The 7,302-nt window shown below is 48.0% G+C and overlaps 1 pseudogene; it reads left to right on the top strand.

Annotated features, from left to right (window-relative positions):
* Positions 1–382: 382 nt before the first annotated feature.
* Positions 383–6,930, top strand: LOC123090018 (probable non-inhibitory serpin-Z9; annotated as a pseudogene).
* Positions 6,931–7,302: the final 372 nt, after the last annotated feature.

The raw sequence follows: 7,302 nt of genomic DNA, 5'->3' as shown, positions 1-7,302 counted from the left end.
CCCATCCCTGTTTGTCATATCCTTCTGTCTCAAAGTGATTCTCAAACTTGAAGGCGTTGAAGAAAGAACCATAGTCTTTGCCAAACTCAACGATGGCACTCCCGGTGTGGCCTCTATGGTTCCACAAAGGAATGACCTTGTGCGGGCAAAAGCGCGAGAGCGTCTCTTTCAAGCGGTTCCCACTTTCCCCAACCTGGCACCCACCTTTCCACTCGGTAGGCACATTGACCAGCACTTCCGTCCAGGGTCAGACGAATTGCTCGTCTCTGTTCTGATCGGGGTGAGACTCCAGCTCCACGGCCTTCTTCAGCCATGACGACGGCGGCTCCGTTGCGTCAGGCGATTCATCTTTCAGGCGCTTGGCAAGGACGCGGTTTCCCCCATGGCGATTAGCATCTGGACCTGCTCTAGTCGCGTGACACTGAGGCAGTCCGTCTCTGCTCCGGGAACCCGTTTCCTTGCGAATCCTGCCAAAATCAGAAAGGAAAGGCGCTAAATTGCAGGCAGCTACCGCGTTCCTTGGTTTTGCAGGATATGGAGTGAGATCTCAAGAGACGGAGTGATGTAGGGTAGAACCCTAAGCGGCCGATCTTTCACGAAAGGAGCGGATCCCAACTAAGAACACAAAGAACATGAGGGGAAACACGAGGGAAATAACGAGAGGATCACTGAAACCAACATGATATAGTCACACATGTGCTAGATCCATGAACACATAGAGATCACACGGTCCAAATCCAACAAGAGACGATACAAATGGTAACCGGTTCTTCTCCGTGAGGAGGTCTTGATGGGGCCACCCAAGAGGGGGTCTTGAATCCGCTTGGAAGGATCTTCTCCGAGGAGGCGCGATCTCCGAGGAGAAGGTAACCAAGTGGATGAGCAAAGCTCTCACATAAACATGATCTAATCCTTTGCTAACCCTAGAAAGGAGGTGGAGGAGGTCTATTTATAGCCCAAGGGGCGAAGGGGTAAGTGAGGGGACGAAATGGGTGCACGGGCCTCGGCCCAAGTCATGCACGCAGGCACTGTCCGGATGATCCGGATGATCCGGCCTTCAGGGGTCCGGATGATCCGGGTCGGCGTCCGGATGGTCCGGCTGTGTCGCGGGTGCCGTGGGAGGTCCGGATGTCCGGGTCCTGGTCCGGACGTCCGGGTGTGGCCGGATGATCCGGGGCTGGGTCCGGATGATCCGGCTTCGTGGTGAAGCTTCAGGTGTCCTCGGGCGAGTTAGCCGGATCGTCCGGGCCAGGGTCCGGATCGTCCGGGATTCTGCTGACTTAGCCCTTCTTCTTCTCTGTCTTCACGTCCATCTTCCTCTTTGGATTCTCCTTGCTCCTTATCGTCTCCATGGCTAACTCCTTGATAACTGAGTATGCACAACATCTCCATTTGAGGTAGTAGCCATGTCTCATGTTCATCGAAGTGGAATTGTGAGAGGAGATATGTCGCCTCGGTTCCGAGAGCTCTTGCACGTGCTCGAGTCATGGGTCCACTAGGCACTTTGGTGAGACGATGGTAGGTCCATGGGGATGACCTTGTGATGCTCCGCATCACGGAGTGAGGGGTTGGGCATCACATACAATGCTGCTCGAAGGAAGGGGTGGGGGGAGACGGGCCACGGACGAGGAGGCAAGGGAGGATCTGGGCTCACCTTGCGTCGGCGGCGGCGTTGGGGGAGGCGAGTCGCCGCCTAGCTGGTAGAGCAGTGTGGGACACTGCGGCCGGGCGGGGTGCAGAGCAGAGTAGATGATCATGTGATGGCGAAGGCGAAAGGCCGAAATGTCCAACTGGGGCCGCTGAGCAACAGAACAAGTGACCAGTGTTTAGGTGCTCCAGGAGCACCAGATACTTTCCTTGTGAGACTATGAGAGCAATACATAAAACTTGAGTATAACTAAGTCTATTTTCTTTGGTAGATGATAGAAGATTTGGGTAGCCAAGTTCTGCTTTTACAGCATACCAAAAATCAGATATCCACGTTTTGAGAACCACATGGAACATAAACATCCAACGTGAGAGGGGGGCGAATCAAGCGGAACGCCAGTGAAATTGCCGCGCGTTGGTCGGAGTGGGGAGACAGCGACATCGGAACTCAAGGAACAGTTATGTTGGGTTGTCGGGAGGTGGACCCAATGGCGAGGAGGTCGGCTCTGACCGAGAAGGCGCCATAGCTTGAGTGCGAATGTTGACTACACGGAAAACGGGAACCAACACGAGAAGCTCGGGGACAAGCGGTGGCGACTAATGCGTGACGGGAGGAGCTCAGTGGGACTTGCTGGCGGCAGCCCATCGCGAGCTCGACAACGGTCGTCGGGGATGTCACTGAGTGCGAATGTCACGGATGTGTCTTTTTTTTGTAGTGGGAGTAACGCCTTAAGCAAGATGACATGATGTAGAGGGGTAAACTCAAGCAATATGGTACAAACCCCATCTTTTTATCCTTGATGGCAACAATATAATACGTGCCTCGCTACCCCTTCTGTCACTGAGTGAGGACACCGCAAGATTGAACCCAAAACTAAGCACCTCTCCCATTGCAAGAAAAACCAATCTAGTTGGCTAAACCAAAACGATAGTTTGAAAATAAATACAAAGATATCTTAATCATGCATAAAAGACTTCAGAGAAGACTCAAATAATATTCATAGATAATCTGATCATAAACCCACAATTTATCGGATCTCAACAAACGCATCACAAAATAAGATTACATTGTATAGAACTCCAAGAACATCGAGGAGAACATGGTATTGAAGATCAAAGAGAGAGAAGAAGCCATCTAGCTACTAGCTATGAACCCGTAGGTCTGTGGTAAACTACTCACACATCATCGGTAGGGCAGCAAGGTTGATGTAGAGGCCCTCCGTGATCGAATCGCCCTCCGGCAGATCACCGGAAAAGGCCCCAAGATGAGATCTCACGGGAATAGAAGCTTGCGGCGACGGAAAAGTATTTTTTTGGACGCTTCTGATGTTGTGGGGATATTTGAGGATTTATATTGCTGGAGTTAGGGTTGGAGGATCTTTAGGGGGCCCACAAGCCAGGGGGCGCCCCCTGGGGTGCGCCCTAGAGGCTTGTGGACTCCTCGTAGGTCTTCTGACCTCCTCTCGAAGTCTCGTAGGTGTCTTCTGGTCCAAGAAAATCATCATGAAAGTTTTATTCCGTTTGGACTCCGTTTGATATTCTTTTCTGAAAAAAAAACAAAAACAGCAACTGGCACTGGGCACTAGGTTAATAAGTTAGTCCCAAGAAATGATATAAATCAGTACCATAATGCATATAAAACATCGAAGATAGATAATATAATAGCATGGAACAATCAAAAATTATAGATACGTTGAAGACGTATCAGAGACCCGCAAGCCGTAATGCGCCATCGCCGTCGTTTGGTGGAACCAAAGCAGCGACCGACAGGATTACCACCGTGCGGGCTACAAAGGCGACGACAACCCCTGCTGCAACCGGCTGGCAAAAAAGCTACGATCGGCGCCGCGGAAGTTGCAACAGCGTGAAGGCGTGATCATGGCTCGTGCGAGATGTTGCAACCGGCTGTGCGAAAAGCTTCGACCACCGGTCGCAGAAGCTACGATGGCGGCGACGAGGCGAAGAGACCCTGCTGGAATCAGGCAACGGGTATGCTGGAATTAAATGGATTTTTTTGCTAAACCATGACTGGAATTTGTTGCGATCTGACGGACACGACCAAGCTTCCAAGGCGACCTCGATGATGTTTTTGCTGCAGTCGGCCGAAGCCAGAGCTGGAACCAGCAGTCGGGTTTGCTGAACCGACTGGAGTGGTATTCTGTGGTAACGGTGGAGGGGTGGAGTCCTAATTGTTGCTACTAATGCCCAATTTTTTTGGAATCAACAAACCCCGTGCTGCAACCGCCGGCGAGTACCTACGCTGGGGGGACGGGGGCGATGCTCCGACTCTACGAGGGCGACGGCGGCGCGACGAGCGGTAGCGAGTCGGCGTGATTCAAGAGTTGATCGGCGTGCATCCATGGCCAGTTCAGCGGCGCTCGTCATCATTCTCTTCCGGCCACGGCTGTGTGCGTTGACTCGGTTTTTTAGCAAGTGATGAAGACGCGCTGCGCGAGGAAGGAGACAAGGGGTCCAATGGTCCCAGGGGTGGGGCAATTGGATGCACGCATGGTGACAGGCCAAAATTTGGGTTGATCGACCGGCACCTAGCGTCGTCCTTTGTATTATTGAGCATAACCCAAATTGGGGCGCCCCTATGTCTCGCTTTAAGCGAGCACGGAGGGAGCCTAGATGGGCGGGCCCAGCCGGGTGGGAAGCACGACCTATATTTTTTGTTTTTTCTGTTTTCTTATCTTGTTTTCTGCTTCATTTTTGTATTTTTCTTTATACTTTAAAATATTCTACATATATATACAAAAAACACTCTTTAAAAACACATTTGAAAATGTTGAACAAGTGTTTGAAAAATATTGAATAAGTATTAAAAAAATGTTGAACAAGTATTTGACAAATGTTGCATAGGTATTAAAGATTGTTGAACGAGTATTTAAAAGATATTAAACAAGTATTTAAAAATATTGAATAAGTATTAAAAATGTTGAACAAATATTTGAAAATGTTAAATAAGTACTAAAAAATGTTGAACGAGTATTTGAAAAATGTTGAACAGATATTTGAATTTTTTTGAATAATTATTAAAATGTTGAATAAGCATTTGGACGATGTCGAACGTCTATACAAAAAATGCTTATCACTTATTTTTTTTTACATATACGAAAATGTAGAGTGAAAATGAAAACAAACATTAAAAAAAGAGAAGCCAAAATGGAGAAGAAAAAACAAAGCCAAATAAAAATAGAGGAAACAAAGACAACAAAGACAACAAAGAAGGAAATAAAAGAAAAAAAACTAATGAAAAGAGAGAAAAAATAGAGGAAAAACAAAAAATGGGAAATAAAAGCGGACAATAGACAATGAGAAACACGGATTGTTTCGTGTTAAGAAAAGTCACCCTACTTATAAATCGCAAACACGAGCCTAGCACAATGGCTAGCGGCACTCGCGGTCGAATCCCATGAACACAGACTTTCTCCTCCTTTGCAGTTCATTAACTGCACGCGAATGGGCCGGCCCAATTAGTAGAGCTCTTCAGCGAGACATTCCCCCTGTGCTCGCTTAAGGCGATAAATAGTCGCTGCGCCCAAATTGGCACACACCGGCCTATTGGGCCTCAAATCGGACCAGCCCACACAGATCACTTTCTTTGATTTGATCGTTGTTGAACCCTAAGTAAACCCTGGCCGGAGTCTCCCTGGGTTTCCATCCCAAAATGCGGCACTTCTCCTCCCTCCCGCGTGTGCTCCGCCGGAGCGCCGCCCCAAAACCCAACAGGCGGAGCCCCGACCCGAAACCTCACCCTCCCTCACCGTCCCCCGGTCCGGTTCCCGGTGCTCAGGCGCCCGTCGCCCCTCCGCCGATGCCGACGAGGCCATGGGAGGAGGCCCTGGACGCAGCACAACGCGCGTTCTGCCTGCCCCTCGCCGTCCGCGTCCTCGCCGCCGCCGGCACTGGAAACGCCGCCGTATCCCCTATTGGAGTCCACGCCGCGCTCTCCCTCGCGGCCTCCGGCGCGCGTGGTGCGACGCGGAGGCAGTTGCTCGGTACGCTGGGCTGCGGTGGCGGCGGCAAGGGCGCGGCGGCTGACGCGGCCAATGTGGCGTCACGTGTGGTCAAGCGCGTGCTCAAGGACCGGGCGAAGTAAGACACAAAATTGTTTTGGAAAAAATATTGGATAAGAAACTAATCTTGTGGTGTTAACTGTACTTGATATGCCTTGTGATTCTCATTTTGATATTTATGGAAACTATTTTCTTGATATTTGAAGCCAGAAGATGCTGCTGAGCAAATTAACTCATGGGTCAACAAGTCCACGAGACAAACCATTACCTCACTCCTTCCAGATGGATTAGTTGACCAGAATACAGGGCTTGTACTTGGCAGCGCACTGTATTTTAAAGGCAGATGGCTGGATAAGACTGATATAGGGAAGACTGCTGAACAAAAATTCTACTGTCTGGATGGAACACATGTCCTAGTTCCTTTTGTGGAGTATGACAGAACTCGTCTTTTTGCTGTGCATGAAGGATTCAAAGTTATTAAGCTTCCTTACAAGCAAGGGAGTAATGAACGGAAGTTTTCCATGTACATTTTCCTCCCAGATGCTCATGATGGCCTGTTTGAATTAACCAAGAAGATTTTCTCTGAACCGGCATTCTTAGAACAACATTTACCGACAGAGAAGCACCATGTGGGTATTGGGGTGCCCAAATTCACGATATCTTTTCAGATCGACATGAAGGATTTTCTGAAAGATATGACACTTGAATTGCCATTCCGACGAGATGCAGATTTCAAAGATATGGTAAAGGAAGGTGACTCAAAGGAGCCGTTGTTTCTATCTGATGTACTTCATAAAGTGATTTTGGAAGTAAACGATGATGAAATTGAAGAAACTTCTGTGGAGAAAAGCATAGGCAAGCCTTTACTAACAGAGCACTTCACAGCCGACCACCCTTTCTTCTTTCTCATTCGGGAGGAAGTATCTGCTACGGTTATCTTCATGGGGCATGTGCTTGATCCTTCATCACAGTACTAACACCAGGTTATCACCAAATTACTTGTATTTGTTGCATTATTCTAAACTTTGGTGATCTGGCTGATCTTGACTTTACTACGGCAATAGTTTGTGCACTGTGCGTGCTCCATTTTTTGTGGCATGCTGACCACCATTACTTGCTCTGTTCAATTTTAAGTAGTTATCTCCATTTTGTGCTAAACCATGTGAAGACGAAATATTTCAGTCTTATTGTGTAGAAATTTCTATCTATCCATGTGTAATTTTGTTATGAATTTGGTGGTATTGAGTGTATCCCTTTGCGAGAATGGAATGATAGCCGAGTGGTGGTTGTGGGTTGTGCAGTGGAGTCACTGTGTGTCCGGGGTTGACATCCTGTGCAGTGGATTTAACCTTGTTAGTTAGTTCGCTAATTGAATAAGCCTGAGTCTTTCGCTGCTTCTTAAATATCCACTGGTCTATTTTTTTTTTGTTATTGAGTTGATAACTCGTGAGTACTTTTACGTTCGAACTACCAGTACACTTTACTTTTGTATCAATCTTTTCTCGAATATATTTTGCATGGATCTGTTATTTTGTCCCCATATCATCTGCCATTTATGTGCATTTTCCTTCCAGGAAAAAGCTAGCAATGTTACTTACATAGTTATATATATATATACTCCCTCCATCCCAAAATA

This window comes from Triticum aestivum, chromosome 4B (assembly GCF_018294505.1).
Source record: "Triticum aestivum cultivar Chinese Spring chromosome 4B, IWGSC CS RefSeq v2.1, whole genome shotgun sequence".
Classification (NCBI taxonomy): domain Eukaryota; kingdom Viridiplantae; phylum Streptophyta; class Magnoliopsida; order Poales; family Poaceae; genus Triticum; species Triticum aestivum.
The sequence above is the reverse complement of the archived record's forward strand: the minus strand, read 5'-3'. Positions and strand labels throughout refer to the sequence as shown.